The sequence below is a fragment of the Gossypium arboreum genome, chromosome 5 (genome assembly GCF_025698485.1).
Source record: "Gossypium arboreum isolate Shixiya-1 chromosome 5, ASM2569848v2, whole genome shotgun sequence".
Lineage (NCBI taxonomy): Eukaryota > Viridiplantae > Streptophyta > Magnoliopsida > Malvales > Malvaceae > Gossypium > Gossypium arboreum.
In genome coordinates this window covers 9,748,393-9,754,392 of record NC_069074.1, presented here as the reverse complement: position 1 = coordinate 9,754,392, position 6,000 = coordinate 9,748,393, and positions in this window count along the sequence as shown.

The following is a 6,000-nucleotide window of genomic DNA, read 5'->3' as shown; positions in this document are numbered from 1 at the left end:
GTTTGGACAGTAGCAGTAGTCCGAATTTGAAAATTCAATAAAAATTGTAAAAATTGAATTAAAGGCTGGATGAAATATGGAATTAAAGCTTATTTCTACATTCATCGACCTCGCCATCTGACGGTTTGCAACCATTGCATCCCTAATATCTTCGACAAACATGTGTCCCGCCTCAATCTGGTTAACTTGTTGCTGACCCATTCTTGGCATCAAGGTAGCCAACCTGTAGAATGTAGTTGAGAAGACTGTTGAAATCGGAAGATGTCGTATTTTCAACAATACAGTGTTGACCCCCTCCACTAAGTTTGTGGTCATTTGACCATAACGAAAGCCCTCGTCGAAACTTTGAGCCCATTGCCACGGCTCCATAGTACCCAACCACTTTCGGAAAGATGTATTCGTTTGACCCTCCATGTCACTCTCAAGTCGAGTCATTCTTTGGCGAAAAATGTATGGCTCTAGCTCATACGATATATATGTATTAAGAAAAGATAAGTTACAGTATTGCCTTAAAAACTTATATTGAAAAGATAAGGCAATCGTTTACCTATTTTCACAAATTGTCTTTTCCAATCTGCATTTTTATAATCTCTAATGAAGTTAGCTGTGATGTGACGGATGCAGTAAACGGATCTCCATGGTACACCGGAACGTCTAATGGCAGCAATTAATCATTTCCCTCTATTAGAGATAATGCAAATATTATCATTGCTAATAACATACCTCCGCAGCTTGGCAAGGAAGAATTCCCACGATTCTATGTTCTCCTTATCTACAATGGCAAATGCTATCGGGAGGACGTTCCTGTTACCGTTTTGAGCAACCGGAATAAGTAAGATCTATGTATATTTTCCATATAGCCAGGTCCCATCCACTTGCACAAATTGCTTGCAATGGGGAAATGCGCGCACACATGGATCAAACGTCCAGAACATCCGATGAAAAATTTGTTTTCCCGACTGTAGTTGGTCATCCGGGCCGTAATAAGGTCATGTCTGTAACTCAATGACGGTCCCTGGTACGTACTCCCGCATAGCGGCTATCCATCCCTGTAGCTCGTTATACGACGCATCGAAATCCCCATACAATTGCTCCATTGCCATCTGTTTTGCTATCCATGCCTTTCGATATGACACTCGATACTGAAATTCTGCTTTGTATTTCGGCAATCAGTACCGAAACTTTAATGGTCGGCATGTCCTTCACCATTGGCATGATACACGTACAGATAGTTTTAGAATCAAGTTTTCGATGATCTTCTGTCATAGCGTTATTGTGTATGTGTGAGGCCCAACAAATTTGCGTATCTCCCACATCTGCGAATTTTGAATAAATGCAGCTCGTACACACCAATTGCAACCTTCCGCCGACTTCCAACACTCTCCAATATATAATTTCGGTTTAGACACTGCAACTTTATAATGTACTGATATATTCATGCCATACCGCTTAATAGCAAATACGCACTTTTCTTTACTTTCGGATCTCTGGCCGACGAATAACTCCTCAGGATTAGAATTTACGGCCAGTCCGTGAGCAGGAAGTATTTCAGGGTACTCTGGGAACTCAACTACATGCGCCGCGTCGGGGTCTATGAGCGACATGTGTGGCCCAGGATTATTGTGAATCACAACACGTCGCATTTGATTCTCGACCGAAGATGCGTTAATGTTTCCATCGTCATTCAGGTCTTCATCATCAATATCATCGGGGACATCGTCCACATCTGGATCACTATCACTATCGACTTCTTCATAACAAGGATCACTACTATTGTAACCATCATCACCAACCACATCCATATCGGATGTAACATTAAGATTGATATCGATCCCACATATAGTCGATTCACTATCAACGTACGATATTGGAGCCACCATGCACGGTTCTTGAGCTCTATGTTCTTTACCATATGCAGTGAGATTTTCATTTTCCTTCATACCAGCTAACTTAAGATATAAGTGAATCGGTGTATTTTTGTCACTCCCATTCCCATAGTAAAGAGCGATCATTGTCTCCACGTCTTCGTCATCTACAAGTTCTATTTTAGTGAATTTGATTGGATCTGTCGAAACTGAAAACTTGTAGAAAAGTTTCGAGATCCTTCTCCCATAACGTCTAACAATTTTTACGTTAATTCTTCCCTTCATATCATCCGACGAGACATTTCTATTAAATCTCATTGCTATTTGTTGCCGATATTCAAATATGCATCCAACGGTTGTTGTCAAGATAATTCCATCGAAATAAACGCATACAAAAAACTGATTATCCATCTTCAATGCTCAATCTGTTAAAAAATAAACAAACTTTCTCAAAATAATTTCGATCACCAAATAAACTACTTAAATAAAAAATTTAATTACTCAATATGCAATTTTTTTCATTCATAAGCTCATAGTTTTTCAGTTCTCATTTTATACATAAGCAACATTTATCCTTACATTTAACCATTTAAATTCAGTTCTATGTTTTCTTCCATCTCCGACCCTGTATCTTTCTTTGGGAAATACTATACAATCCAATTTAGATATTCTTGATTCTCTTCATATTCATCTTCTACAATCCAATTTGGAAATTCCTCGGGATTTTCTTCCTCTTCAATTTTTAAAACGGGTATTGAAATTAGAAATTCTCTTGGTAATTTCCTAACATCTAATTTATTCATCCATGGTATGTCAATCACATTTTGCTTCCCAGTCAACTTTCGTGAACCTATACTTTGTCTCGCTATTTTCCTTGCTCCATAAGAGATTATAAACTTTACGAAGCATATAACTAGATTCCAATAGGTTCGTGGTACCAATGTCTTCCAAAGTTGGTCTAAAACGATTTGATGTTCTCGTTCTATTAATGTCCCTCTAAGGGTTAAGTATTGAACTTTATTCTTTCTAATCATTTCATAACCTTTCCACAACACTTCTTGCATCTTTTTATTTACTGTCATAACGTGTTGAACAATGTCTTCTTCTGGTTTCATTCTGTAATCTTGCACTTCTCTCATTATCTTATCAACTTTCTCCCTTTGTGCTGAAGTTGTTATTTCATCAGGTAATACCAAATATGTTGCCATTTCTAACAATATCTATAACATGCCAAATAAATTTCATAAATATTATCTAATCAACCTAAAGCGAGTTTTTACCTAATAATATAAAATAAAATAAAATACCAAAATAGGTTGTTTGAAAGATTAAGTGCCAAAAGTGCCAAAATGGTACTTAATCTTTCAAACAACTTATTTCGCTATTTTATTTTATTTTTAAATAATAAGGGTAAAAGATCTACCTAAAACACATATAACAAAATAATACATTCTTTACATAACATAAATAGGCTTTTTAGGTTTTTTTTACAATAATAATAACTAACAATAATTATGGTTTTTACTAACAATAATAACAAGGATTTTTACTAACAATATTAATAACTAACAACAAAAATAATAAAATCAACAATAATAATAACGGCAAAAACACATTAACAATATAAAAATTCATTATTTAAAAAAATTTATACCTTCTTTTTTCTTTTCATTCTGTTTTCCTTCTCCTTCTTTTTCTTCCTTCTCTTCTCCTTTCTTTCCCTTTATTTTCTTCTCCTTGCTGCTGATTCTTGCTCTCGGAGTTACTGGCTCTGCTTAGTTTTATAGTGCTTAGGTGCCGCCTGTGGGACCCACACAACTGGTGCCGCCTCTGGCACCAACATGACCCATTTTTTATTTTTATTTTTTTTCGTTTTCAGTGTTTTTTTTCTTTTTCAGTTCTTTTTTTATTGTTGCGGCCGTCACGTCAGGGTGGTGCCACCTGTCAGAGTGGCTTGACCACCCTGACCATACCATTTTCGTAATTAGTTTTTTAGGTGTATTATTTTCAAATTTTTTAATTTTTTTATATTTTTTAGTAAAAAACCCTGGAAAGGTTACCAAGTGAAAACAAATTTTGATGGCTCTATTTAGGCCGAAACACGAACAAGTGGGACAGCAGTAGTGGCGTGGCCCAACATCAGCATTAACAAATTAATTAAAATTTTAAAATTAAAAATATTAAGAAAATGTTTTGTATTTTATCCTGCTCTTTGGATAAATCAAACTCTATTTCTTTTTGGTATATGTTATTTTTATTAAAAATTATCATAAATAAGTTTTGAATTTGGTTAATGTAATATTTGTAATATTGAATTTAATAATTGATATTTTTAAAAATTTTATTGATGTATTGAGTTGATTTATTGTGTTTTTATAATTTTAAAATATATCATATATTTATCTAATATATAAGGTGTCATAAAAAGAAGTGACAAATTTGATAAAAAATGTAAAAATGTTTATAAAATAAAGATTGATAATTAAAGAAACTTTTACTAATCAAATGTTATGTCAAAATATAACGCCTAAAATTATTCATAATCCCTATCTAATATTTAAATAGGAGGAAAACATGTTTCAACACGCTCAAACCTACGTCTTCCTGCATTGGCAATGTAAAATCTCAAATCTAACCTGATTGTCGATCTAAATACAGGATGTTAAATTAAGTTACCAAAGCAACTCAAGCTATCTCATTTATATAATCACAAAATTTAAATCTTAATCATCATTCAAACCAATTTAAATCATCAATCATACCCAAACACTTATGCATTCATAGTATTTAGGATTCAAATTATTATCATTCATAGATTTAAGACTCAAATCCAAACTTGACTACCAAATTTCAATATTTTGTCTCGAGAAAAAGGCCTTATTTTATTTTAGGTCTTGAGACTAGTTTCCCTTATTTTCTTAATTTAGCTTTAATGTTTGAATATCTCGAGACAAAAGGTTCTTATCTCAAAACTTGGAATCAAGGCAAAACTAATTTAGCTTCAAAGTTTACTTGTCTAGAGACGAATACCGCTTATCTCGAGGCTTAAATAGAATTTTCTAGTCTCGAGACACTAAGCATGAATGTCAAAATATAAGGTAAATTTTGTTCTTATGGTCACGAGACACAATGGTAAAATTTGTCCTAAATGCACATTTCAAGGGTCCAAACTAAACCAAATGGCACCTTAAGTGTACCTAATCTTCAAATCAAAGTAACACCATAATCTAACATGTAAAAAAATAATCAAACTTCATCAAATCATAATCACCAATGCACCGACATTTAACCATCTATTTCTCATAATCAAACTTATATAAACTAGTATAGTTATCTAATAATTAAAGATTAAAGTTCAACTTATAAAACTTCATAAACCAAATATCAATATACCAAAATGGCAATTTAAACAACATGACTAAAACAACCTAGGTACATGTCATTCCAACTTAAACACTTATATACATACAAAAGAGGTAGCAAAATTATTCTTGAGATGAGCTGTTGAGAATGAATGCTTTGACATTTCTAGCTTACAGAAAACCTCGTCCAAGACCTGCACACAGAAATAAACAAAAACGTACGTTGAGTATTGAATACTCGGTGCTGCTAATATAATTCAAATGTATTTTATTCAAAATAAACTAAAGTAATTATATATAACAAGTATCAATTACATTAATATTTACTATTTTAACTCAACATATGATTTTTTTCCAACTTTCTTATTAAATTCACATTTCAATATCAATTCTCGTGCTTATTCGTTTTGGTATTATTTGACGATTAACAATAGAATGAATACTCGAATCTATATATATTGAATAAGTCCATGTCCCTTTAAAATTAGGACTATTTTATTCCGTCATCCCTAGTTGCCCAACAACGATGAGTTTTAATATGTGATTATTCTACCATCTCAGGTTGCCTGACAACGATGGTTAGCAAATCACTAGAACAGTGACCTTATGACATACTAACTATACTAGAAGTACGTCTAACATCATTTAATGGGGCATTAACATCATAATCGTCATTGTTATATATATCATTATAATATCAATGTTTAAATATTCATAATCATATCCAAAACAATTCCAAACAATTCATTATTTATTTCAAATACCACCAATCG